Genomic DNA, 15255 nt, shown 5'->3' on the forward strand with positions numbered 1-15255 from the left:
CAGGCTTAATACATAGCAAAAAGATAAGCAGGAGACCAGTGTGCACAAACATAACATGGGGTGTGAGGAAGTCTCACCATCCAGGATGCTGTTGAAGATCTCACTTTTGATTGCACTAGCCTAAAGACATCATTACAAAGGAATATTTGTAGCGCAGCCTGTGAGACATGAGATGTACAAGGTAGCCCTAGGCAGTGGTGAGGACATATAAGCACCTACTGCAAGACATGATGTATAAGGCGACTGTGGGCATTAGTATGGGTCCGCTGTGTGCAATATATATGTGGCAGTTGTGTGCATGATATAAGTGGTACCGCTAGAAGGTGTGCAAGGAACCTGATGGCATGGGCCAGTGGTGAAGAAACAAAGAGTGTGAAATATAAATTATGCACGGCCACTAGCCTGTCGCAGGGTATTGCATGAGGTGACTGGATCATGTGCCAGCAATGGTGGTGCGGATGGAGAACTGTCACCAGCAAATGTAAGGGGTGGTCCAGAATGTTTGCTATTGAGTGTGTGTTGACAAGTTTGCTGTGGGGGAGTTACGACACTGCTTACTGTGCATTAATCTTTTGCTAATTTGGAGGAATGCTAAAGATTGGGAAGGATGGGGAAAATCTTCACAGAGATTGTGGGCAAGTGGGTAAATTTGCACTGAGAGTATATAAGCATCACTGACTTCACTTCATAAATGGCTTCAGCTCAGTCGTTCATGCATGATAAGTAGATACAGTAAGAAGAGAGGTGAGTAGAGAGTGTGGGCCTCTCTTACGAGAGGTTGGAGTCTAACTCTGCATAGTAGTAGCTGCCATTATTCTTAGAGTTGGGGCCTCGTCCTATGATTATCTTCCCAAAAATTAGATTAATACCAGGCGAAACATAAGTTCAGACCCAGGAACAAGATCATTAAGTCTGGGTTTTGACAGCACAGCTGCCAAAAAAATCTCTGCTAATAATATACACACACACAGAGGAACAATCTTCTTTTGCCTAATGCTAATGGCTGTTTGGCTGTATCCTTCAAACTTCACTTCAGTGCTTTCATTGTACTTGATGAGGAACTATGACCCTTTCTTTCCACTCCTGTTGGCTCCCTCTTATGTGTCTCACTCTAAAGCAGGGTTCTCCAAAGTCGGCCCTGACTTTTAGCATATCCCCATTTAGATAAATGTAGCTATCTTTAAAATCTGTCATGGATCCGGCCCTTCAGGATCGACTTTGCAGAACCCTGCTTTAAAGTGCTAATGCTGCATGCGTTAGTACATTACCCGTCTACCAAAGCTGTGCTTTGCCAATGTTTGCTTTTGTATTGAGGCAAGCAGAGCTTAAAGACAGAAATAAATTGAATACACAAGTGCTTGCTCAAGCTCTAATAATCTCAATTCACAGTGCACTTTGACTCAATGGCAGTCGATTTTAGACAATCGTATTCATAATAAGATAACCACAACTGTTTTAAAAAAAATAAAATGCTAATGCATGTCCAATGTGCTATATTGTTAAGGTTTTAATTAATCACACAATAAACTTATTTCTCTACACAAGTGCTAGCTGGTTACATATGAAGACAAAATTATGTTTACATTTTTTAAAGTGCTGACTTCAAATGCAGAAACGGAAGCATCACCTGTGGAAGACAGTGTAGGTAGGGGTGCTGACTGTGAAGGATATTCTATAGAAATGCCTGCTGTGGAAATGGTATGTATATGCAGTGACTGTGTTGTATCTTGAGTCTTCCTGCTGCTCAGCTAGAATGTGTCTTATATGGAATGTTGGATGAATAGAATGTCCATACTTTATCTTCTTATGTGTTTGAGGTTTTCATATGTGTTGTTTGTAAGGGGGAAAGATGTGTTGTAAATTCATACTTAGCTTTATATGGCTTCTTGGTTTCTTTAGTCCTTTCTTTGTGTTTCTATCTTCTTACCTAGCTGTGTTCTATCTAGTGTAAGGATTCGAGCCCTGGCAGTTGGTCTGGTCAGCTGTGAGGCTTTGTGCTCTGCTGTCTTATCTTATTCCTTGTAACTTAATAAATCCAACTTAACTACTGAAAAAACAAAAAAAACAACAACAAAAAAAGGGAAGATTTAATGGCTAGATGCCCGGAAGAAAACTAATTTGAAGACTTTGTTGTTATGGAAACCGTTTTGAGCACAGTGGTTAAAAAAAAAAAGTTCGAAAAATGATAACTGGTTTCGGAGTCAAGCTGTAACAGGTATTGTTCAAAGGTCTCAGGAACAGAGGCTGGTCTGTGTACTCGGAGGATGCAGAATAAGGACATTGGTTGCAGTAACAAGACGTTGGAGCAAACGCGAGGGAAACATGATGATGCGGTCAAAAAGCCAGTGTTGGGGACACTTCGTTGGAGACACTTCTCGCAGAATTTGACCACATCAGAGTCTAGAGTCCCTATCCCTATAGTGTCGTGTATGATTGCAGTCAAGATGTTAGGACACTCTTTGGTTGGTGTTATGTATGAGGTGTCTGCAGTATGTTTTGTCACTCAGTATTAGTGAAATTTGGTGGTGGGTGTTTTGTCACCAGGAGCTGTTCTACAACAGGTGTTGTGTGTGAGTTGGTGTCAGGTTGTTAGACCACTCATTGGCTCGTGTATGAGGTGACGGTGCTGTATGTGGTCACTCCTTAGTTGCGTATGTGGGGGCTATGCTGTATATGGTCACCCCTGGGTTGTAATGTGTGGTTGAAGGTGATTAACTCACCAAGAGCTGTTCCACAACAAGTGTTGTGAGTGAGTTGTGTCAAGTTGTTAGGCAACTCATTGGCATGTTTATGCGGGGACTATGCTGTATATGGTCACCCCTTGGTTGTGTTGTTTGGTTGTAGGTGATTAACTCAACAAGAGCTGTTCCACAACTAGTGTTGTGTGTGAGTTGTGTCAAGTTGTTAGGCAACTCATTGGCTTGTGTTTGTGGAGGCTATGCTGTATATGGTCACCCCTTGATTGTGTTGTTTGGTTGTAGGTGAGTAACTCACCAAGAGCTGTTCCACAACAAGTGTTGTGTGTGAGCTGTGATTAGATATTAGGCAACTCATGGGCTCGTGTAAAAGGGTGCTATGCTGTATATGGCAACCCTGTGAATGAGTGTTTCCGACGCATGAATGAGTTATGTAAGTGCTCGTTCTTAGTCTGTGGTGTACACGTTGTTTCCTGATATTTATGGTGTTAAGCTGATTTCCTGTGTGTCTTTCTTGTTATACTGGTCTGGCCAACTGGTATGATTTATGACATATAGACGTAGGATTGTTGTTTATATTAGGAAGTAATGTGATGCTATCTTCAGACTGTAGTGCGCGAGATGAGTTGAATTTATTGTATGTATTGTTTTAAATTTATTGACTAAATGTACTTGAGTGTTCTGTTTTAAATTTCATCCATTTAATGCACAATGCAGTTGCTCCCCTAACGAAGGGAGATATGTTGTATCTTGAGTCTTCCTGCTGCTCAGCTAGAATGTGTCTTATATGGAATGTTGGATGAATAGAATGTTAGAGGTCTGTGAATGTCAGTTAGGTGAGGGCTGAGCAGCAGGACAGCTGCTCCTGATGGGGTTAACATTATATCTTAACAACTTAACTTAATAAAGTAACTTGAATAATCTATCTTGAAGTATTCTTCTTCATATTGATTACATCAGACTGCAACGGAGAAACTGTGTGTAGGAGAACCTTGAGGGTGGTATAAAGGACTGGGTGTGTGGGCACCGCAGAAGCACCAGCTGTGGGTGGTACTCTGCATGAGTGTTGGCTGTGAGTAATAATGTTTATTCTATTTTCTTTGTTTGTGGGTGACTATGTATAGACGCACATAATGTGGGTGTTAATATGTAGGAGATATGACTATGGGTGATAGTGCCATAAATGCGGATTGTGGGTTGCAGTGTCCAGGAGCACCCAATGTATGTGACACTGTGTAAGAGTGCAGACTGTGGGTGATAATGTGTATGAGTGCAAGCGGTGGCAAACGGTGTGTAGAAGCACTAAGGGGCATATTTACGAGGAAGTGACTGAGCGTATCGTTAGCCTCCTTGGCTTAACGCCTCACTCTCCCACTTCTGAAACATAGGGCTGCACCATATTTACAACAATATGGTGCAGCCCTGCATTTTCCCCATGCCCTGGCGCTAAATCTAGCTGCCTAGCGCTAACGCAGGCACCCTGGCACCATAGTGCAAGGTGTCTGCATTGTAGGCTAAGATAGTTTATGTGCAAGAAGGTGTCCCTTCCTGCACATAAACACCTTTAAATGGTGTTTTGTAACTGCTATGTGTGCTGCTTAATGCAGCACACATAGAAGTTGCAAAACGCGATTTGTTTTAAACATTATTAATGTGCAAGAAGGGACACCTTCCTGCACATAAACAATCTATGGTGTTTTGCTGGTTCCATGTGTGCTGCACAAAGGAGAGCACATCGAAACAGCAAATACGAGTAGAAATTAAACATTTCTCCTAGTTTCGCCAGGATAAGACCAGGTTTTCCCTAGTCTTAATTTTAGCGCTGCTCCATATTAACGCTACCCTTGTAAATATGGGGTAGCGTAAAAATCAATGGGTGCTAATATTATGCCAATGCAAGAATGACACCATTGAAGCTGAACTACATTGCATTACTTTGTATTGTAAAGCACTGTACTGTAATGTGGACTTCACTGTATTTCAATGCATAATACTGTTGCATTATATAATATTTTACATTGCACAGAATGGATCTGCATAACATTGATGCAATGTATAGTACTTTGTAACAAATTATTATATTGTATAGAACTGCTGTATAGTATTGAATTACATAGTATTGTTAGTGTTTTACAATGTATAGTATTGATATTTTGTACTGTATAGTAATGCTGAATTGCATAGTACTTCACAGCATAGCACAGCATTGTTGATTAGTACTGAAGTGACCAGCATTGTTGAATATACAGCTTTGCCTAGCACAATGCTGTTGCAAAGTACTACAGTGCATAGTATTGATGCGTTGTGTAATTTTGTATAATAATGCTGCATCGTGCTTCATTGCTGTGCTGATTAGTACATTGTTGCATGAACAGTACTGCCCAGCACTTACTAGCACAGCACAGCACTGTATAGGTAAGAGCAGCTCCAGCTAAAAGCAGCAGCAGGGAAGGTTTGTAGGAGGAGGCTCTATGGTGACAGGCAGTGTAGGCTGGTGGCGGTAGAGGCTCAGATCAAGCAGAGACTGGGTCTAGGGAGATGGGAGAGTTGAGCAGCATTCCTGCCCTGCACCACAACCTGCGACACAGCCTGTCCGAGCAACCGCACCTGACCCCTCCACATACAACTGACTAAAACTATAAGTATTAAACCAGTGATGTAACTGTAGAAGACTACTCTCAAGCAATTACAAGTCACCTCATTATCAGTCACTCCAGATAAGACAAACAAATGCAATACAAAAAACATTTTTTTACAAACGATTATTATTCAAAGATTAAATCCATTGAATTTCATGCAGCTTCAAAAGTGAATGCATACTTGGTCTGCGGACTGTGGATATACATATTGTTAGACATTGGGCCTCTAGTTGGCAGAGGTATACACCCTGTCCAAGTAGGGACCACCATCTTAGGTAAGTCAGATACACAATATAAATGATCATGTGCTCACCCTCTGGTAGCTTGGCACAGAGGAGTCAGGCTTAATTTAAGAGGCAATGTGTAAAGTTTTAATGCAACACTTTTATTACAGCAACACACCACAAAAAGACTCCACACCAGTATAGAAAGATAAAGAATATTTTTATGAGTAAAACAAGACCAAAATAACAAACATCCAATAAATAGAACTTGAGATATGAATTTTTAAAGAATAAGTTGCAATATATTGCTTTAGAGCAAATAGCTCTAAGGGGTTACTTGACGTCATGCCGGGCCGGGGTAAATCCAAAGTTCAGTCCGACCGCAATGGTGGCCGGCTACAATCCCACGCAGGGCCCACTGATAAAGCATCTTGGATCGGACAAGTATCGGCATTGAATACTGGATGCGTCGGTTTCTACCCAAGCAGTAGGCTATATGCGTTAGTGTCGAGCTTTGTAGTCGGGTCCGGCATCGCCGTTGAACCCCTTTGGTGCAGGCAATGCATCATCATCAAGCCTGGCACATGTCAAGTGCCAGCTCCTTCCTCTCATTCTGCCTTAGGATGACCCATCAACATGCAGATGGCTGCTCAGTCATATCTACTCTGCCTATGAGTTTGGATGTCTAAAGGTAATGCAGGAAGCCAGCTGTCACCCACCCCCGACGCATATTCCAGGGACAGGCAGAAGGCACCAAATGGTTTAAATAAGAAAATGCCAACTTTCTAAAAGTGGCATTTTCAGAACTGCAATTTTAAAACCAACTTTACCATAAATTGTATTTTTAAATTGTGAGTTCACAGACACTACATTTGATTTTCCTATCTTGTCCCAATGGGAAACTACACTTATAAAATGCTATAAGGCAGTCCCAACATTAACGTATATGAGAGATAGGCCCTGCAGTAATGAAAACCTAATTTAAGAGTATTTGCCTACCAAAAGTACATGTCCAACTTTTTAAAATACACTGCATCCTGCCCTTGGGCTGCCAAGGGCCTACCGTAAGGGTGACATATGTATTAAAATTGTAGGTATCAGCCTGGCAAGAGGGTTATCTTGCCAGGCCACCATGGCAGTTTAAACTGCACACACAGGCCCTGCAGTGGCAGGCCTGAGCCATGTTTAAAATGCTACATAAGTGGGGGGCACATTCAGTGCTGCAAGCCCACAAGCAGCATGTCATTTACAAGCCATTGGTACATGTAGTGCACTTTAATAGTGACTTATAGCTAAATTAAATATGCCAATTGTGGATAAGCCAACTTTACCATATTTAGAGTACAGAGCACATTCACTTTAGCACTGGTTAGCAGTGGCAAAGTGCCCTGAATCCTAAAGTCAGCGAAGCAAGTCAGAAGGCCAAACGTCAGAGGAAACCACACCAAGGATGCCAGGTCTAACATATATGTGGATTAAAGAATTGTAAGAATGCAGGTACTAAACAAGGGCTTGAAGGCATGACACCAAGCAGCCTCTCCATGTAGAGGATAGGTAAACAAGCACATGTTTTGGATGAACATTTAATTTTTCCCACCTGAAGCAAATAAATAGACTACTGTATGTATATATAGTACATCAAGGTAAGTGGCCATTCTGTTTTGTACAATATATACGTTTCTCTAGGGGACGCAGTACCATTTTATGATGGCCACCACTTTAATCAGACTATACCATTCCTGTTCTTATTTCTCAGCCACAAATCAAGCTGTGGATTGGGAGAGGGCTTCTCAGCCGGAGGAGCGGTAAGATAGGTTTTCAGCTTGCACCAGTATCTTTCAAGAATAAGCAAGCTACAGGGATGGAAGACATCTAGGGAAGGCGGCTTCCAACATAAACTCAACACAAGTAAAAGAAGAAACAAAGGCATTCTTCGACTTGGATCAAAAAGATTGTAAATGTATGGTCATGTCTGTTCGGTCTACCTTTTGAACAAAGTAATTTGTTTTTTCAGTATTTATGCAGCATTTGTTGAACAAAAAATGTAATAATAACTGGCAAGGATTATAGTGTATTTTATATGAAACTTCAAGTACATATTTATCACTCGAAGTGTGTTTCTTTTAGCAAGGGAAGCCTTCTTTTTAAGATGGTTTCTAAATTCACTAAATAGTCCTTGCCACCTGTTGAAAACAATACAACTCATGCATTGCAATAAAAAGCACTACGCAGAGCAATACACTTTAATGCCAATAAGATAATGGTGAGGAAGATATATTTCTCTATGCTGATTCATGTTGTGACTGACACTGTTTCAAAGCAAATTCTAAAGGGGACTGGTCCAAACCAAAAATGGCTGACGAGATCTGCCTAAAGTCTGCACTGTGTATTATTTCGAAACAAAAGGTCTTGGTTATGCCAGAAATAGACATGCCTAATTAGTATAAGACAAGCTCTGGGAGGTGCAGAAGTGTACGTAAGAAGAGCTGGCAATGGGCAGTACAGAATTAATAGGAGTAAGGATAATGTAGAATGCAGTAGGGTATGGGTGGTGAAGAAGTGGTTGGTTTGAGCATACCATATAGAGAGCAGATTGAAAGTGATGCAGAAGGCTTGTTGCAAAAAGAAGGTGTAAAAGCTCTTTGTGTTCAGTGGTGAAATAATTAATAATACAGGCTGCGAGTGGTGCAGAATTGCTGGTTTTGGTGATAGGTCTTGTTTACCGTGGACAGTGTGTTTACTCATTGTAAAACAAGAGTATATAGTACACGTTGAGGGCAGTACAGAGATGCTTGCAGTGGGGATGGTGTATTGTGCACACTGTGGGTGGTGAAGAGGTGGAGCGAGGATATAGTGGCTTGGTCAGAAGTACTAGTAGCAAGGATCGTGTATAGTGCAAGCTTAATGGGGTGCAGATGTGCTTGTGGTGAGGATGGTTTGCGGTTCATAAAGTGGGTGGTGCAGAAAAATTGCAGTGAAGATGGTATATAGTGCAGGCTGTGCGTGTTGCAGAAGTGCTTATCGTAAAGACATTGTACAATTCAGCTCTAGAAGGTGCACACGTGCTATTGGTGATGGTGGTGTAAATGGGTCTGTAGTGAGGATAATTTGCAGTGCAAGCTATGGGTGGTGCAGAAGGGCTTGTACTGGTATGTTTTTTTGCCACTGTCTGTAGTGATGGGGACACCCAAGCACTATCTAAGATGTGCTGATATTCCCCCCAAAAAACCAGACACTGGTTGTGACATAAAGGTAGCTTCTTTTGTGGGAACCAGCTTGATGATAACGGGGGAAGACCACTGTATAACTCTTAAGGACAATAGTGTATGCACCCAACGTACCCTTCTCGAACTGGATAGTGCACAGTTCAGCCAGGTGAAGGGAGCTTACCAGGTAGTCACCAACAAGATAATTTGCACTTCCAGATGTAGAGTCTTGTAGCAACCCTTTGCTGAGCTCTAGTCAAGGACAGAGAATACTTCTAGGTGCTGTACACATGTTTCCAGACTCTTTAAACTGGCTAGAGGCTTAAAAGCAGTCATGATAGTTGAAGAGCAGAGCAGGGCAGTAGAGCTTAAACGAGCTTTCAAGACTATTCCGCCTCAAGAGGAAATCGTCAGCACTCAACCTCACATTCTTGAAACAGAACAACCTCGGGGTCTCGTCAGCTCTGTGTGGAAGAAGCCTGGCAACTGGGCAGATGCCACCAATCAACCAGGCAGTGCATCTCTCACAGCTCAAAAATCTAAGCATCTTCTGGGGTCAGACTTTCTGTTCTGAAAATTGCTTCTGCGAAATGAGCCCTTTGCCTTTCTTTTTTTTAGAAAAGACTGTGGGGCCCACTGCCTACATACAAGATCCAAGGGTCGGCTCTGGCCGGAAACCTTGGGGCAGATTTATCATTCTTTCACGCAGTGCAACACAGCACGCCACCTTGCTGTGCTGCATGGAATGGAATGGGAAGGGCAGGAATGCACCGTATTTACCATGATGCACAGCATTCCATGTCCTTTCCTAGTGTCTAGTGCCTGGGTTGTAGGCTGGATTGTTTTTGTGCAGAAAGGGGCACCTTCCTGCACAAAAACAATTCTTTGAGGCATTGTCCTCTTTCTATGTGTGCTGCATAATGCAGCACAGTAGAAAGAGGAAAACATTAGGAGAAATAAAGATATTGCTCCTCGTTACTCCTCACCTGAGGAGGAATTGACACATTTCCAGGTCTCCCACTAATGATGAACCTGGGAATGCGTCAAAATCCATAGGTGGATGTGTGGGAACACCCACACTCTACTTATGGAATGCCTCCCTGCCGCAGAGTAATACAAAGGAGAGATTTGAGCTGCCAGGTGTTACTCTAGATTTATCAAGCCATGCGGGGCAACAGAATGTGGCCTTGCGTGGTTTCATAAATCTCACTTAGGCTTTGTTTCGCCCAAGCGGGTCCTTGCATGGCACAAGGGCAATGCAAAACCTTGATAACTCTGGCTCCAGGTGTATACCCTCAAGAAGGATCCTGAAGACAAAGGAAGGCGAGAGTGAGACAGGAAGATCTGTTGTTCTGTAGGCAGCATTCATCCTTCATCTTGTAAATGTAATTCTCACAAATACATAGATGAACGTGGAGAAACGATGTAGCGTTCTGGCCAGAGCTTCTGACTCTGGAACTGGAGAACCAGGATCGAGTCGTCGCATCAGCTCAATACTCTGTGATTGGGAGCAAATCACGTAATCTCCCTGTGCCTAAAAAAGCAGAATGTTACCTTGTGTAATGTAACCTGTGCTCGATCATGTAAGGTGCTACAAAACCTTTGGGTCGAGTTCGAGCTAAATAAAATTACAACAACAAAAAAGGAAAGATGTTCACTACCAGCGAAAAGTATCAGTCATCACTGGCACATCTCTATTGGCCAAAGATTTTCCCCTAAAAGAATTAAAGGGAAAGACAGAGAGAATTGATTATGGAAAAGAAAACATCGCTTTTTACATGTTCATTAAACTATACATTGTTATTATTACTTATCATCATGTATAATGTAAAACTGTGATAGAAGATGCTTAGCCCACAGGCCCGCATCCTGAAGGATGTCGGGGATCTAAAAGGTTAACGGATTCCTTTAGGCAGCCCAGCAGGGACTCTAAAAGGCTATTAGCTGTAATGGGCTCCAGAGAGGCACTTACAGTAAGTACACAGCAACATAATCATCATTGAGAACCTTAACCTGGTCCAGTTCTGAGAAACCAGACATGGCCAGCCAATGCATGAAAAACAAACGATGCATCTATGTGTATGCCCATGTATGTGTGTCTTGTGTGTTTTTGTTGAGCTCAGGCAACCAGGAAATTGCTTCAAAGTGTGCATAAAATGACATGTGGGTTGGCGGCAAGGGGTGTAATGGAGGAACAATCAGTAAGAGAGCAGATAGACCTGATTTTCTGACTGCAGCTACAAAATATATTCGCCTCTGCATATACTGTTTCTCAAGGGTACCCGTACCTGGCTTTTACTTCAAGGAGCACAAAAATTCCAAGCACCCTGAAGCTGTTTTACAATCTGTTAAGTATCCTATATTTAGGTACTCTCTTCTTCCAATGTCCTGAGGAGGCCCACAATTACGAGGGCCGAAACACGGCAAACATTTTCTTTCAGATGAGCCATCCAATAAATAAATAAATCCTTAAAACATACAAATCTGGAAACATACCTAAGAAATAGAGGAGAGGATTGTCCTCCATGTGATACCACTGAAAAGACTACCTCTTATGTGGACTGCCCATTAAATAAGGAGCACAGCCACATTGCTCAAATCACCTGGAAGACTGAAACAAGTTTCTAGTGGTTACATTTATTTTGTTGTATAGCAATTACTATCCTTTTCTTTTTATTTAGCTTTTTTGTGTTTACTTTGATGTTTTATGTTAGTCTTAAAGACAAACTCCAGGTACCAGTACCAAAGAGTGAAGATTGTTACACCACCAATGAGTGAAATAAACCTTGTATTTTTAAATCAGACATATATACACTAGTGACTAATTGAAGTATTCATTGTGTTAATAACTAATGTATGATACTTTCCGACAATATACCATATTTATGTATACTTGTATCATGCCCAGATATTGTGGGGTAATTATGTCAACCCCCTAGATATTGATATATGTAGCTACAAAGGGAGCATTATCTGTTGGCCACTGTGAAGGGGAATCACTTATGAAGTATGAAAATTGAGCGCCGGGACACCCCCTGGGGTAGCCGTGCGCTCTAAAAGTACGGCCTTAACATAACATAACAGCACCAGCAGTAGGCTATTGCAAGAAGCATTGACTGAGTACGGACTGTAGAATATCGGAAAAGAGCACCAACCTTGGGATCTCACGAAGGACCACTGGCTGTAGGATACTGCAAAGAGGCACCAACCGTGGGATTGCACAAAGGAGCATTGGCTGTAGGATTCTGCAAAGAGGCACCAACCGTGGGATCGCACAAAGGAGCACTGGCTGTAGGATACTTCAAAGAGGCACCAACCGTGGGATCTCACAAAGGACCACTGGCTGTAGGATACTGCAAAGAGGCACCAACCGTGGGATTGCACAAAGGAGCATTGGATGTAGGATTCTGCAAAGAGGCACCAACCGTGGGATCGCACAAAGGAGCACTGGCTGTAGGATCCTTCAAAGAGGCACCAACCGTGGGATCTCACAAAAGAGCACTGGCTGTAGGATACTGCAAAGACCACCAACAGTGGGATCGCACAAAGGACCACTGGATGTAGGATACTGCAAAGACCACCAACCTTGGGATCTCACAAAGGAGCACTGGCTGTAGGATACTGCAAAGAGGCACCAACCGTGGGATCTCACAAAGGAGCACTGGCTGTAGGATACTGCAGAGGCACCAACCGTGGGATCTCACAAAGGACCACTGGCTATAGGATACTGCAAAGAGGCACCAACCGTGGGATCGCACAAAGGAGCACTGGCTGTAGGATACTGCAAAGAGGAACCAACTATGGGATCGCACAAAGGAGCACTGTCTGTAGGATTCGGCAAGGAGGCACCAACCGTGGGATCTCACAAAGGAGCACTGGCTGCAGTATGCACTGTAGGTGCATCGACTGTAAATTAACAATGACCGTATAGTACGGTGTAGGAGCACCAAATTTGGGATATTGCAAAATGCACTGAGTCAATATTGCAAGATGCACTGTAATTTACAGTACAACATCACAGACGGGGGTATCTGCAAGGAGAAATTACTGTGGGATGCAGTACAGGCGATCATGCTGTAGTGTACAGAAAAGGATTAACTGTGGGTACAGCAAAGACGCACTGACAGGTGGTTACTGTAACAGTGAAAGATAAAGAAGCAGCACAGATTGTGGGGTTGAGTGAAGAAGCGCTGTCTGGGTGGTATAGAAGAGCACAGATTGTGGGCACGCACAGCCCGGGAACATGGTGTGTGAAGTTTAACAAAGGAGTAAGCCTTTGTGCGGTATTGTGATGAAGCACCAATCATGCAGTACAGTTAAGACAGGCTATGGGGAATCACAAATGAATTTTGAATTTTAAAATATTTATATAGCGCGCGTTTACCTGGCGGTTTCATGGCGCTGCGGGGACAAAACAGCCAGGGGGAACCAATTTAGTTAGGATGAGAAAGCCTGTGAAAACAAATGGGTTTTCAGTCTCCTGCGGAACTCCGTGTAAGATACAGAAGTTCGAATAGGGAGGGGCAGGGAGTTCCAAAAGGACGGGGCTAGGACAGAAAACTTGCGGCCTCCTGTCCTACATTTCTTGTAACGAGGTACAACTAGAAGAGAGAGGGAAGAAGAGCGCAGCTGTCTGCCCGGAATGTAATGATGGATGTTGGCTTTGATGAAGGCTGGGGCTGTCCCAGCGCGGGCCTGAAAAGTCAGGCATCCAAGTTTGAACAAGGCTCTTTCTTTTATCGGAAGCCAATGCAGGGAGCCGAGGGATGGGGTAATGTGCTCAAATCTGGTAGACTGAGAACCAAGCGGGCAGCTTGATTCTGCACCAGCTGAAGCCGGCGGAGGGCATAGCTGGGAATACCGTTGTACAGTACATTGCCATAGTCAAGGCGGGAAAGAACCATCGCCATGACTATGAGCTTGAGGGCAGAGGTAGAGAAAAAACGAGATATCTTGCGGATAGTCCGCAACATAAAAAAACAAGAAGACACCACCGTGCTAATATGTGAATGAAGGGTGAGATGTTGATTAAGCGTGATCCCCAAGGTTTTAACAGAAGAGGAAGGAGAAGGGGAGGGACCAAGTGAGGGGGGCCAAAAGCAGAGGACCAAGGATTGAGTTTGCCTCCAGTCAGGACAAGTTCGGTTTTATCAGGGTTGAGTTTCAGGTGGTTCGAACTCATCCAATCCCTGATAAAGACCATCACTGACTGGAAGCTATGAATGGAGTGAGAGGAGTTAGACAGAGTGAAAATGAGTTGGAGGTCATCAGCATAATTGAAAACTGTGACCTCCATCTGCTGTAAAGCAAAAATAAGTGGGAAAATATATAAATTAAAAAGAAGAGGGGAAAGAGACGAGCCCTGAGGGACACCACATTGTACTTTTTGAGCCGCTGAAGAAAAGTCTGCCAGGTGGACAGCTTGGGTGCGATCACTAAGAAATGAGGTCACCCACGTGAGGGCAGAGCCCCCGATGCCCGCCGCCTTGACACGGGAAAGAAGGATGGTATGATCAACCGTGTCAAAGGCGGCGGATAAATCGAGGAGAATCAGCGCTTGTGGAAGATTGGAATCGAGCCCCTCTCTCAGTGTGTCCATAACGGACACTACCACCTTTTCGGTGGAGTGAAGGGGACGAAAGCCCGCTTGAGAGGGAGCGAGGTACCCACTAGACTCGATGAAAGAACTAAGGGTAAGTGTAATGTGCCGCTCCAGCACTTTAGCCAAGTAGGGAAGGAGGGAGATGGGACGATAGTTGGCTGGCATGGTAGGGTCGGCGCCCGGCTTTTTTAAAATAGGAACAAACGTAGCTGCTTTGTGGGAGAAAGGGACTAAGCCTGTTTTAAGGGACACGTTGAGAAAAGTCAAGGGGGGAACGGAACAGGTCCGGAAGATGTCGCTCATGATGTAGGCCGGGCAGACATCTGCAGGAGAACCAGATTTAATGCTGGGGAGAATTGAGAAAAAAGTCTCCTCCGATAGCGGAGCTAATTGGTCAAGGTGATAAGAATTGTTAGGTGGGACAATGTCACAAAATGAAGTAGATGGAGGGGAAATGTTTGACTTGATGCCTTCGATTTTACTAATAAAAAAATTATTCAGGGAGTCACATAAATTTTGAGAAGGAGCCGGTTTGGCGGTAGTTCTGTCCGAGGAGGCCAGGTCAAAAACTGTGGCAAAAATTTCCCTCGATTTGTTCTCTGCCTGCAAGATCTTACCAGAAAAATAAGAAATTTTTGCCTTCAAGATGGCACTCTTGTATTCCGCCTGAATAAGGTGGTACCGGGTTTTCAAGGTCTCACTATAGGTGCGTCTCCAGGTGCGCTCTGCTTGGCGGGCCGCTAATTTTTTCTCCTTGAGCTCCTGATTGAACCACTTGTTCGCGTGGTGAGTACGTTTCACCTGGACGCGCTTGAGGGGGGCCACCTGATCACATGAGGTGGTTAGCCATTTATTTATAGCCTCCGCCTGAGATGGAATAAGAAGTTT

General features: G+C 43.5%; 1 protein-coding gene across 4 annotated transcripts in view; it reads right to left on the bottom strand.

Annotated features, from left to right (window-relative positions):
- DGKI (diacylglycerol kinase iota) overlaps positions 1–15255 on the bottom strand; it is a 679239-nt gene that overhangs the window by 73821 nt on the left and 590163 nt on the right. The window lies entirely within an intron of this gene.

This window comes from Lissotriton helveticus, chromosome 1_1 (assembly GCF_964261635.1).
Source record: "Lissotriton helveticus chromosome 1_1, aLisHel1.1, whole genome shotgun sequence".
Taxonomy (NCBI): Eukaryota; Metazoa; Chordata; class Amphibia; order Caudata; family Salamandridae; genus Lissotriton; species Lissotriton helveticus.